The sequence below is a fragment of the Trachypithecus francoisi genome, unplaced genomic scaffold (genome assembly GCF_009764315.1).
Source record: "Trachypithecus francoisi isolate TF-2019V2 unplaced genomic scaffold, Tfra_2.0 Lachesis_group14, whole genome shotgun sequence".
Taxonomy (NCBI): domain Eukaryota; kingdom Metazoa; phylum Chordata; class Mammalia; order Primates; family Cercopithecidae; genus Trachypithecus; species Trachypithecus francoisi.
In genome coordinates this window covers 11,159,631-11,174,111 of record NW_022681459.1, presented here as the reverse complement: position 1 = coordinate 11,174,111, position 14,481 = coordinate 11,159,631, and the positions used below count along the sequence as shown (strand labels likewise).

Sequence of the window (14,481 nt, the reverse complement as noted above, 5' to 3'; positions counted from 1 at the left end):
GAAAATAAAAACGCAAGATACATAATGGGAAAATATTTTCAACACAGATATCTAATAAATAACTCAGAAGCAGAATATACAAAGGACTTTTACAATTCATTCATAAAATGGAAAACAACTGACTAAAATAGGCAATTTCAACAGGCTCTAGATAAAACAAATGCAAAGCTGTCCATTAAGCACCAAAAACAATCCTCAGCAAAAATTAAAATAAGAAGTATTTAAATTAAAACCAAAAACAAGATTCTACCAAAAAGATCACTCTAGAATGATCACAAATATTGTGAGCAACTGAAATGTTCATACATTAGTAGCAACACGAAATTGAACAACCACTTTGCTAAAGGTTTGTCAGATTCTTAAGTAATTTAAATATACTCCTACCACATGATATAGCCTTTCTACTCCTAGATACTTACCCAAAATAAATGAAAACATATGTCCACACAAAGACATATACATGAGTATTAATAGCAGCAAAATTTACAATAGCAAAATATGGGAAAAAGCCAAAATGTTCATGAACACATAAACAGATGAATAAAACACATTATGTCCTTTCAATGGAATACTTCTCAGCAATGAAAAGAAACAGACTACTGATACCCATCACAGCATGGATGAATCCTTAAATTATGTGGAATAAAGGAAACCAGACACAAAATAGTACACGGAGAATGCAATTAACCTATAGTGACAAGAAGCAAGTCAGCCATTGCCCGAGTACAAGGATTGTGGAAGAGATGCATTGCAAAATGGTGTGCAGAATTCATGGAAAAGGGAAGAGTGACAGAAATGCACTGGATTTTGATCATTAAGGTGATTGCAGAGGTTTATAAAATTACCACAGGATACTGAGTTGTACAGTTTCAATGGATAAAATTGACTGTACATAAATTATTCCTTAGTGAAATTGTTGAGAAATAAGTAAAAATTATGACTAAACATAGTATGATAAGTAAGCTAGCCTGAGCTAGTGATGGGATTTCTGTAAAGTAGCCACAATTCTGGTATTAGTATATTATAATTCATAAATGCTTTTGATTGACTTACTAGGAGGTACAGTAGCACTTAGCAAGAATCAATGGAATAACAAGCTGTATTAATATTTAAATTCTAAAGATTGCTTAAATGCTAAATTTATTTAGAAAGTATAAATATACTGCAGTATTTTTTAATCATTAGAGAATAAGTTGAATATAAGTTGAAAAATGTACTCGGAGAATGTGATGGAATCATTTCTTTAAAAAGAAGCAATACTGTTAATACAAATAGGAAAGAAATTCACTTGAATAGTTTTGCAGCATTCAAAAGGCATCAGAAGTTTTGTGACAAAAAGGAGAAAAATTACTAAAGACTTGTAGATATTGGCATCACTTAGGTTTTTAAAACAAAATGACTGGTTAGTTCCTACTATTTGCTATTACATTTGATTAAAATTTTATATAATAATTACCTTTTTGTCATTTATCTATTTTATATTTTTTCCATCCCATGAAGTACCTATGGGAGTTTTAATATGTGGTCAACTATAAATTACTTGTCTTCATAGTAATAGAAATAAGAGATGTGTTTTCTACTTCCCAGAATATTGCTATAATATTGAATTTATATTGAGCATTCTCTGAATTTTTAAAATGAACCAAAATTTATAAAATTAACGATAGTATAAAATCTTTTAATTAAATGGAAGATAATAGGAAGGTAAAGAACTAACTAAATTCGCTGAACTCTAAAGGAAAATGGCTAGAAACCTCCAAATTTTAATAAGGATTTCTGCATATATTACAATGTTTTAATAAGAAAAAGATAATTTCCAAAATGTCTACTCATTCTGAAATAGCCATAAGCAATAAAAAACTCAATGAAAAATAATAAAATGGGCAAAATAGAGAATAAAACGCTTAGCATGATGTCATTTATGTTGTATAAGTTATTTATATTTTACAGGATGGTGTCATATCTGAAGAAATATACACTGTGATAAACACATTCAATTACATTAAATCTATATAGAGGTGACAAAAATCTGGAATCTCAAAGGAGGATTGTATTAGATTCCTGGGACTGTCATAACTAAGTGGCACATACTGGGTAACTTAAACAATAGAAAAATGCATTGTTTTATTGTTCTGAAGGCTGGAAGTCTGAAATCAAGGTGTAGGTAGGATTAGTACCTTCTGAGGATGGTGAGGGAGAATCTGGTCCAGGCCTTTTCCACATTCTGGTAGCTTCTGGCATTGCTTGGCTTATTCTTGTTTTTCTCTGTGTGTCTTGACATTCTTCCCCCTTTCGTGTCTGTCTCTGTGTCCAAGTTTGTCTGTTTCAGAAGGACACCAGTGACATTGGGTTGGTTATCTTCATTAGCTGCAAAGATCCTGTTTCCATAAAAGGTTATATGCACAGGTACAGGGAATACACACTTCAAGATCTTTTGGGATGACACAATTTAATCTATAACAAGTTTCACTGCAAAAAAATAATTCAAAAATCTATTCAGGGAATAATGTAATAGAGATTATTTAACTCTCTTAGTATATTGTTTTCTGTAACCAAGTTACATTACATCCTCAGGTTTTAAAATATATCTGTGAGCACAGTATCTGGAATGTGGGAAAGCTGGTCAAAAATGGAGAGGGGATCATGCTCCCAGAAAATAAAACAAGGATATTTTCTTATATTAAAGCTCAATTGGCTGGATAATGACTTGGATATAAAAAAATTAATAATAATGAAAAAAGGTGATTACTAAGATGCAGCAAAGTTTCAACAGCTATAAATGGTTTTATTAAATATGGTTATTGGTTAATCAGTAAAATATACACCACTCTTTATCTTAAATACCAGACAGAGTTCACAGTGTTATTGTGTTAAAAATAGATAAAATTGTGTTGAGTGTTGAAATTTTCCTTTGTATTTTACCTAGTAGATAGTATCTAACTATTAGGTAGGTATCTAATATTATCTAAGTTTCCGGTATTTCCTAAGTATTAGCTATGTATCTAGTAGATAATACTTAAATATTATCACTGGAAGAATGTAAACTTCGATAACCGACCTAAACCACTTCTGAACTATGAGTTCCCAAGCATCATATTTTGAATTTACGAAGAAAATGAGAGGAATTTCCTAACAGTTGCTAGACTAGAATTTAAAATAAACAATAAGCACCACAAATGAAAGGCAAAAAAATTCCTTCTGATGTGAGAGGTGTGTTCACTTAATAAGATCTTGGAAATGACATTTTACATCTTTACTAAAGATAAAATGTTAGCTAAAAAATAATAGAACCATAATGTCATCTGTTATGTAAATTTAATTAGTCCATTTCATTCTTTACTTTCTTGTTCAATTATTTATATCATATTATCATACATATATTGCAAATCAGAATGACATATATATATATTTGAAAGAACTTGCTAGAGTATAATGTTAACTGAATCAAATGTTTAGACATCTATTTTTGGAATATTTTGAATATTATAAAAACTTGACTTGCATAACTCCAGAGATAATTAAAATCAATTAAATTATAAATATAAACAAATTCTGCTTAATGTAAATAATATATACCTGGTCCTGGTACAATTTTAACTGTTAAGAGGTAAAATTGGCCTGGTGCAGTGGCTCACACCAGTAATCCCAGCACTTTGGGAGGCCGAGGTGGGTGGATCATGAGATTAGGAGTTTCACACCAGCCTCCCCAAGATGGTGAAACCTCATCTCTACTGAAAATACAAAAGTTAGCCAGGTGCAATGATGGGCACCTGTAATCCCAGTTACTGGAGAAACTGAGGCAGGATAATCAGTTGAACCCGGGAAGGGGAGGTTGCAGTGAGCCGAGATCGTGCCGCCTCACTCTAGCCTGGGTGACAGAGCAAGACTCCATTTCAAAAAAAAAAGGTAAAATGGACAATTATGTTGTTCTTTGCTCAGGATCTCTATTTTCTTGGATGAGCATTTCACCTTATTCCAAAATCACGTGAATGGTAGCAACTAAGTTTGTACAGACTTTTGACCATTAACCTCTTTTGCTCCAGGTATAGGCACTGAATTTAATTTGCACCAATCAGCATATCAAGCTCTTTACATTGGCTTGGCAATGCTTTTGCAATCCCTGTTCTTCAGCCACAGTTCATTTACTTGTCTTGTAGTAGAGATTCAAGTAATTTAGGCTATTAAAAATCTTCCATAGAAATTTTTTTACTGGAAATAATGATGTCCTTCCATTTCTCTGCAATTGCAATAATCATCATTTATAGATATTGGAAGCTGTCATTTTCTTCACTTTCTAGGACAGTATATACATAATGAGTAAGAATTAAACAATGTGATAAATAAGACAAAAAGAGGACCTACGAATCCAAGAGGTCTTTGAAAGTCAGCTTCACGTGTGTACATCCTGAAACTCGGTTTTTGAACTATTTGTTTTGTTTTGTGTACCATATTCCTACTTTCAAATAGAGTCTTATTTACTCTAGGTGTGTTCAAATAAGATTTAGTTTACTTATTTCTGCACAGCACAGAAAGCCCAATGGGGAAGCCAGCAGTCTTTCCTAGTGATATTTTAAAGTGTATTTCTCAACTTCTTGGTTATGTCATGAAGACTTGGTTAACTATAAGATTCAGAGAGTGTGATTCTAATGATTTAAAAAATAATTTCTGAGGTTTACAAACACAGTCATTCAATTTTTTACTAGGGTTTTTATTTAAATACAAATGTTTTACTTCACCTTAAATTTTTATCTGTGATTGATACATTCACTTATCCCACAGTTTTTGCAGGACTCTAGAGAAATAGGGATGTTGAAAAGATAATCCATTCCTGATGTTTAGGATGTTAGCCTTGATTCATAGTAATGAGCTACACACTGATACCATACTTAGGCTTATATCATTAATAACAGAATAACAGAACAGAAAGGCGTAACACTTAGAAAGAATTGCGAGGCAAACTTCGAATGTTTTCAATGGAAGTTTCATAGAAGGATGCCATTAATCTTGAGACTGGATAAGTGATTTGGTAAGTTAAACATGGTTCAAATTCTGTTCCCCAGTCACATAATTTAAAAACACACAGGAGGCCAGGCGCAGTGGCTCACGCCTATAATCCCAACACTTTAGGGGGCCAAGGCCGGTGGATCATCTCAGGTCAAGGCCAGCCTGACCAACATGGAGAAATCCTGTCTCTACTAAAAATACAAAATTAGCCAGGTATGGTGGCACATGCCTGTAATCTCAGTGACTCGAGAGGCTGAGGCAGGAGAATCGCTTGAACCGGGGAGGCAGAGGTTGTGGTGAGCCGAGATCGTGCCATTGCACTCCAGTGTGGGCAACAAGAGCGAAAATCCATCTCAAAAAACAAACAACAACAACATGAATTGAATCAGACACTACTTGGAAATGAACATTTAGCAATCAAGCATTGTAGAAACTGATATAAAATCAGAAGTTATTTTATTCATTTAAAATGAAAACAATACTTGTTAAGCTGGGTCAACTTGGGTGCCCTTTGGCCAGTTGGTTCTCTGTTTTGGATTAGAATATATGTGGACACAAATTACAATTAATAGACTAGAGAGCCTATGAGAGAATAATTAGTGTAATTTAGTTTTCTGATGGCGGTGTACAAACTTACTTATGTGCTCAGTCCCACAATAAGCTAATATTACCAAAAATAGTAGAAATGACCCACTTGCATTTTCAAGAGTGTTCATACTTAGATAAAAATCTTTACAGTCACCCTAAGGTTAAGTGACATGAACAAGATTACACAGGTGGTTAATTGAGTGAATAGGGATACTAGGATCAGAGACCACCTGTGGTCATTTTCAGCAAAATGAGTTCTCAGTAAGGCCAGAGGTGAAATTTATCCTTGAAGGAGTCTTAAATCTAAGAACATTTTATTACTTTATAATAATACTTTATTTTGTGTGCATTTCATCCATCATTAAGTTCCAAGTAGCTCTGCAAATAAAAGCACTTTCTTAATTTTCAGCTGAGCTGCAATCATTAGAGCATATTTTTGTAATCTTTAACAAAACTAACATGATTTGATCTATATTTAATTATTTTCTCAAAATGATTATCTTCAAAATACACTGAAAGTAAAAAATGCACAAAGTAACAACCATAAAAATAAAATTATTGACTACTAGTATTCATTCTTAATGGGGGACAATATGACCTCAGTAGATTTTTGGAGGTGGTAAAAAAAAAATCTTAAAATTTTTATTATAAAAATACAAAGTAGATAAAATGAACATATAGTACATTTGTGGCATTAAATCTCATTAGCAGAGTTAACTCAGGGGAAAAAATCTTAAAAGCTATCTTGGTAGGAAAAAAATTAAAAACACATGCTAAACACTGATCTATACAATTTATTGAAACATTCTTTATGTATTAAAACAAAAGCCAAGTGGCTTTATGAAAGTCAGATGAAATGATTAGCTCTCTTATAGGAAGATCCTTGAAGATTATCTAAATGCAAAAATCTTTTCATTCTTTTTCTTTCTTTACACCCAATGTCCTTCCTCATCTTAGTTTTTATTTCCTCTCTAGTCAAATCTTCATTTGAAGTCTTCCTGGTCTTGTCAGGATCCCTTTCTTTCACAACGCACCCTTCACAAAATTCATGTGAAATTCGGATACCCTTTGTTAGAAATCTTCTTGTCTGGCATTATAAGTCCTGGTTCAGAAATATAAAACACTATTTTTTACAAATGCTGTTAAAAAAACTCATAACTGTTCTAAAATGTTCATTTTTACTTGTAAGAAACATCATTCCTTTTCAAATATTTATTCTCTAAATAAAAAATATTTATGTTAATATTTCTAAAATAAGATTTTCAGTAGAAAATCTCATGTATGCTAAGATTAGAAATTTTTTTTCTATAAATCTAGTGATTATTTTGAGCTTCATTTCCACCTGGAAAAAGAAAATGTAATCTTAAGCATCTGATATAGTTTGAATGCATTATGTTGGTACAAAAGTAATTGTGTTTTTGTCATTGAAAGTGATGACAGAAACCACAACTACTTTTGCACCAACTTAATATCTACCAAAAGTTTGTGTTTCGGAAACTTGTTCCCCAGTGCAGGAGGTGGCACCTTTGGGAGGTGGTCAGGTTATGAGTGCTCTACCCTCAGGAATGGATTAGTCCATTTATATATTGATGGATTAAAAGAGTAATAAGTTATCAGGGGAGTGGGTTAGTTAGCACAACAGTGGATCTGTTATAAAAGCCAGTTTTTCTGTCCTGAGCCCTCTCGCCATGTGATATCCTGCCCTGCCTCAAGACTCTGCAGGGAGTCTCCACTGCAAGAAGGCCATCATCAGATGTGGCCCTTCGACATGGGGTTTTCCAGTCTCCACAACTGTAAGAAACATATTTCTATTCTTTGTAAATTACCCAGTCTCAGGTATTCAGTTACAGCAACATAAAACAAATTGACAGTATCTTTAGGTAAACTCAGATACTCGAGGGAGATTTTTCTTCTCCTCCCCTCTTCAGAGTTGACTTTAAATTGGAGAGTTGATGACATCCTGTGGTGATTATGAAGGGGCTGATTACTTCTGCAAATTGTCTGCTCCTGAGTTATACTATTCACATCTTTTCTTAAGCAATATCATCAGAAATACGGCACATTTGGCATCCAGCGAGAGATTTACATCTTAAATTGATTTATAAATCAGGATCCAAAACTAAAGTCAGTGAATCATCTAGAACACAAAATAGAAGGAGCACTCACTCACACTTGGGTTATCGGAGTACTCCCCTCTGATGTAAATATACGCTTATACTATATTAAGTTGAGGTCTCTCATTTTCGTTCTTTTTTTTCTCTCTCTTTTTTTTTTTGAGATGGAGTCTTGCTCTTATTACTTAGGCTGGAGTGCACTGGTGCGATCTCAGTTCATCACAACCTTCGCCTCCTGGGTTCTAGCGATTCTCCTGACTCAGCCTCTCGAGTAGCTAGGACTACAGGCACCTGCCACCACACCCAGCTAATTTTGTATTTTTAATAGAGATGGGATTTCTCCACGTAGGTCAGCCTGGTCTCGAACTCCCGACTTTGGATGATCCGCACTTGGCTTCCCAAAGTGCGAGGATTACAGGTGTGAGCCACCACGCCTGGAGAGGCTTCTCATTTTCAAAATTAGAAAAAAAAATTAAATCAGGCCTTAATCTCTCTCGTGCTCAGTGAACTATTGATCACTTTAATGACAAAGGTAAGTTCCATTACTTTCTTATGATTTTACTTAAGCTAAACTTTAGTGAATCTCTTCCACATACACACACTCACACACACACACACACTTTCTACTATATTGCAATCTACCCTGGTGGCTTGAAAACATCTGCAAGCTTGCCATCTCTTTAAAAGAAACTAGAACACATATTTCTAGCCTCACAACAAAAATTCAAACTGTCACCCTAAAATTCTATACTAAGCATAAATAGTTTTCAAAACTAAAGGTGAATTACAGACATTTCCAGACATTTAAAAGCTAGAATAATTCATCAGCAGCAGACCTATATTACAATACAATCTTACATTGAGACAAATTGTTGTCAGGTTCAAATCTAAATCTATGGGAAAAAAATGATGAGAATCCAAAAGTAACTGCAACAAAAGCAAAAATTGACAATGGGATCTGATTAAACTAAGGAGCTTCTGCACAGCAAAATAAACTATTAACAGAGTAAAGAGACAAACTACAGAATGGGAGAAAAATTTTGTAAAATATGCATCTGACAAAGGTCTAATATTCAGCATCTATAAGGAGCTTAAACAAATTTATGAAAACAAACAACCCCATTAAAATTGGGCAAAGGGCATAAACAGATACTTCTCAAAAGAAGACATACATGTGGCCAACAATCACATGTACAAAAGCTCAGCATCACTGATCATTAGAGAAATGCAAATCAAAACCACAATGAGAGAACATCTCACACCAGTCAGAATGGCTGTTATGAAAAAGTCAAAAAATGACAGATGCTAGAGAGATTGTGGAGAAAAAGAAATGCTTTTACACTGTTGGTGGGAGTGTAAATTAGTTCAACCATTGTGGAAGACAATATGGCAATTCCTCTAAAACCTAGAGACAGAAGTACCGTTCAACCCAGTAATCCCATTACTGTGCATATACTCAAAGGATTATGAATTGTTCTATTATAAAGACACATGCACATGTTTACTCACTGCAGCAATATTCACAAGAGCAAAGACATGGAATCAACCTAAATGCCCATCAATGATAGACTGAACAAAGAGAATGTGGTACATAGACACCATTGAATACTGTGGAGCCATTACAAAAAGCATTAGATCATCTCCTTTGCAGGGATGTGGATGGAGCTGGAGGACACTATCCTTAGCAAACTAAGACAGGAACAAAAAATCAAATACCACATGTTCTCATTTATAAGTGGGAAGTGAATGATGAGAACACATGGACATATAGAGGGGAACAATGCATACTGGGAACTATGGGAGGGCAAAGGATGGGAGAAGGGAGAGGATGAGGAAAAACAACTAATGGACACTAGGCTTAATACCAGGGTGATGAAATAATCTGTACAACAAACCCCCATGACACATGTTTACCCATGTAATAAACCTGCACATTCTGCACATGTGCCCCTGAACTTAAAAGTTACAGAGAGAATCAAAAGCAGTAAATATGTGGGCAAATATAAAATATGTATTCTGTTTGCACTCTCCCTGGCCAGAGATCAGAGGACCAAAACTAAAGTATCACCATCTTGGCACTATAATTAACCATGACAGGCAGTAAGAAATAGAGTTGCTATTAACATTATGGACCCAGGCAGGAATGTCTTTTGGACTCAAATGATGCTGTTGCATTACTCTTTTTACTCTCTCTCTGTGTGTCATAATTGTGAATGTGAATGGATATATACAGTCACCTTTCTAAGAGATGCATAGTTAACAGGGCTCTGACGTCTCTGGAATGAGAATTTTTACCACACCACAAGTCAAATACTATGAGTAGCAGGTGTGGTTTTGTAGGAAAATGATCAGTATCAATCTTGAAGTTATCTTCATTGATAAGAGCTGTAGTTAATTCCACTAACCTCTATCTTACGTTTGTTTCCTACCAGCCTCAGAGAAAAAGGACCACAGGAATCTTGGACCTCACCTATATATGAAAAAGAAGTTTTATGATGTGCAAATTGTGGATGGTGAGAGTAATTTGTACAGTTCAGATAACTGTTCACAAACGAACATACTAATTCACAAAAGAACATGTAAGGAGTGTAGCTAGCTGGCAGTTTTCAGTTCTTACAGACTTCTGGATCAGACACATCTTTCAAACTGAGGCCACACCCCTTCAAGGAAGCCCCAGCCAATGATTGAGCTGGTATTGGATCTGCCCATTACTTTTCAACATGGGACTTCTCTAATAGGCAGTCTTTGCTCTGGAACTCCGTGTTGTACCTCTGCACTGTGGTCTGAGTCTCTCTTTGCCTTTTCTTCTCTTCTTCCTTTCCTTACATGTATCATATATGCATTGCGGTTGAAGAATTTCTTTCTCCAACTCCAATTTGTCCTCATTTTATCTTTCACAGGTATTAACCCCTAATAAGCCTCTTGGACACCTCGCTCAATCCCAGCATTTACTACTCATAGAATTAATTACATATATCCAAAAAGTCAATAATTCATTCATTATCTGCAAATGTAGACTTTTAAATATATAGGTTGAACAACTATCCCATTAATTTGATGAATGTAAAACATAATTATAGCTGATTGAAACTTTAAACAGTTTGTTGTTGTTGTTTTGCTTTTTTTCTAGTGGATGCATACAAATTGTTTTATTTCAATTATTTGGACCATTTTCTTCTGTTACCTTTTAACATTACATATGAAGGAATTTAACCAATTCCAAAAGTGAGTCTTTTAAATAAAGTCCTGTCTATTATGGACTTTAAACTTGGTTCTTAAAATATGGTCATAGGGTATGTAAATAAATACCTTAATAATATTACCGTTACCCAAGGGAAAAGGGTAGTAACAATACAACAGTTAATTGAACTTTTATTTTTTTTTTCAAATGTGCTATTTACTGTAACATCCTTTCTGCTTGGATTCTAAATGATCCATTCTTGGATATTTTTACTGGTATCTTCCTTTCTGTCTTATCTTTGTCTATTTATCTTTTAGATGCTGATACTTTAAAGTGTAAGTATTAAGGGGGACTTTCCTTTATATCCCCAATTCTGTTATATATTACTACAGAGGATTTATTCTGCCTCCTGCTAATTGCTCATATATTATGATTATTTACTCATCCACAAGTTTCATAATAATATGTATCTCAACAGCGACCATCACTTTAAAGTTTAAATTTATTTCTTAAATTTATGTATTTACATTAATGACTTTAAGCTTCTGTATTTGTTTTAAAACATCTGTATATATTTTTAAATTTTTTTTTAAGGGGTGGAGTCTTGTATTGTTGTCCAGGCTGATCGCGAACTTCTAGGCTCAAGCAATCCTCCAGCGTTGGCCTCCCGAAGTGCTGGAGTTACAGGCATGAGCCATTGTGCCTAACCATAGAATATTTGTATGTTTTTGTTATGAAAGATTAGGGTGACTATAAATAAATAAATTGTGTGGTTGTAGTTCAAGTTAGTGTTACTGATTGTGGTAAGCAGAGTTCTGAAGATTCCCATTTTCAGGTAATTAATCCAAACACAAATCTCAGTACTGCTGTCAGGGGACTTTGCAGATGTAACTAAAGTGATTAATCAGCTCCCCTTAAAATAATGACATTATTCTGAATTATTCAGACGTGTTCAACATAATCACAGAAGTCATAAAAGACAGATAATTTTTCTTTGGTTAGGGCCTGAGAAATGTGTCAGAAGATGAAGTCAGAAGACAAGAGGAAGAAAGGAAGGTGAGAGAGTTTTGAAGTGTGAGGAGGTGGGAGGTCTCTGTAGGCTAAGACTGACCGCTGGCCATTAAGGAAACAGGGACTGCAGTTTTACAACCACTGGGCACTGGATTTGAGCAACAACTTGAATGAGCATAGGAGCCAGTTCTTCCAAGAGTCTCCTGACAAAGAGCCAAGTCAGCCAACGGCTTGATTTTGCCGTTGTGAAACTGAGACCAAAGAAACCAGCTGAGCCAGCTTGGATGTTTGGCCTACAGAACTGAGAGATACTAAATCTACATTCTTTAAAATTACTACATTTGTGGCAACCTGTTATAAGAGAAAGAGGAAACTTGCAAACTGATAGAGGATTTTTTTCTTAGATTTTATATTGTAAATTTGCATAGAATATGAATACCAAGCCTTTATAATATCAGATTGGTGGAAAAGTAATTACGGTTTTTGCAATGAAAAGCAATAGCAAAAATCACAATTACTTTTGCACCAACCTAATAGAATACCCAGGTTCAGTCTGAAGTTTCCACTGGGCTTCAAAGACATTTTATATTCTTTCTTTTCTGTCTGTGGTGACCATGGGGGTCACATGCTGGAAACAGTGGCATCAAAGAGGTAAGGAGACTGTAAAACCAGGTTATTACTTCAGGGATTGCCACTCATGTGAAATACACAATCTTCGTTGAAGTGTGCCGTGAATGAGAAATGAAACACATAGTGTTAAACCACTGAGATGTTTTTGTTCTCTTGTGTATGTGTATGGGATGGATGTAGAGAAAATCGTATAAGCAACATGTTTCATTATTCTGCTTCTGAGATGTTGGGAGGCACTTCATCCCTCCTAAGGAGCTCAGTGAATGCATTTGATGAAAAGAGTATGCAAAGAGAGTTTTGACTTACAGTAATTTTGACTTCTTTTCAGATGATAGAAATATATATGAGACAGTTACCCAGAAGCAGGAATCACTGTTTTTTTCAGTATTGATATTAAGTATTGTATTAGTCCATTTTCATGCCACTGATACAGGCATTCCTGAGACTGGGTAATTTACAAAGATAAAGAGGTTTAATGGGCTCACACTTCCATGTGGCTGAGGAGGCCTCACAATCATGGCAGAAGGCGAAAGGTGCATCTTACATGGTGGCAGCCAAGACAGAATGAGAACCAAATGAATGGGGAAACTCCTTATAAAACCATGAGATCTCGTGAGACTTACTTACTATCATGAGAACAGTTTCATGGAAAACTGCCCCCATCATTCAATTATTTCCCACCAGGTCCCTCCCATAACCTGTGGGAATTATGGGAGCTAAAATACAAGATGAGATTTGGGTAGGGACACAGTCAAATGATATCAAGTATTTTTGTTTGTTGGTTGGTTTTTTGAGATGGAGTGTTGGTCTCTCTCCCAGGCTGGAGTACAATGGTGGAAGCTCAGCTCACTGTAACCTCCACCTCCTGGGTTCATGTGATTCTCCTGCCTCAGCCTCCCTAGTAGCTGGGATTACAGGCGTGCACCACCATGCTTGGCTAATTTTTGTGTTTTTAGTAGAGATGGGGTTTCACCATGTTGGCCAGGCTGGTCTTGAACTCCTGACCTCATGTGATCTGCCCGCCTAGGGCTCTAAAAGTGCTGGAATTACAGGCATGAGCCACTACGCCTGGCCCGTATCAAATATTAATATGAGTTTCTCCTGGATCCTACAATCTCATCAGGTATAAAATTAAATAGGCTAGTGCAAGATCTTTGCCTTTCCATGTATTCTCCTTGATATGCAGAACTAGGGTTGATAATAGTCACAACCTGAGCAATATTAACACCTATTATGATTGGAAAACCATGCAGCCATAAAAAAAAATGAGATCATGTCTTTTGAGGGATCATGGATGGAGCTGGAGGCTATTATCCTTAGCAAACTAATTCAGGAAGAGAAAACCAAGTACCACATGTTCTCACTTATAAGTTGGAGCTAAATGATAAGAACTTAAGAACACAAAGAAAGAAACAACAGAAACTGGGGTGTATTTGACAGTGGTGGGTGGGAGGAGGGAGAGGAACAGAAACGATACCTATTGGGTACTGGGCTTACTACCTGGGTGATGCAATAATATGTACAGCAAACCCCTGTGACAAGTGTTTACCTATGTAACAAACATTCACATGTACCCCTAAACTTAAAACAAAAGTTAAAAAAAAAAAAAAAGAAACGCAATGCTTGTAAGAAATACATCTGAGGACAGAAACCAAAGGGATCAATGCTTGGAGATGGCACCAAGCATGTGGAGTTAGCCTAAAATTGGAAGGTTACTAGAGGTCCTTTGAACTAGGGTATGACCCGGTGAAGACGATTTTATCAACAGTGTGAGAGATGAATATGAGGGACCTGACACTGGAAATAGAAACTGACCCATAGTGAGCCAGCAGTGTTGGAGAGAAGGAGACAGATGTGAGAACTATTTTAGAAACAGGATGTGGCAAATTGTAGAAGTATGGAGTGTTGCAGGAAATAAGGAAAAGGGAGTCTACAGAAACTAACAGTTCCTGT

The 14,481-nt window shown here is 35.3% G+C and overlaps 1 long non-coding RNA gene across 1 annotated transcript in view; it reads right to left on the bottom strand.

The window, feature by feature from the left end:
• LOC117096673 overlaps positions 1-14,481 on the bottom strand; it is a 39,005-nt gene that overhangs the window by 17,530 nt on the left and 6,994 nt on the right. The window contains exon 2 of the long non-coding RNA XR_004442582.1: positions 2,178-2,320. This is a non-coding gene — a long non-coding RNA (uncharacterized LOC117096673). The remainder of the gene's footprint in view (positions 1-2,177; positions 2,321-14,481) is intronic.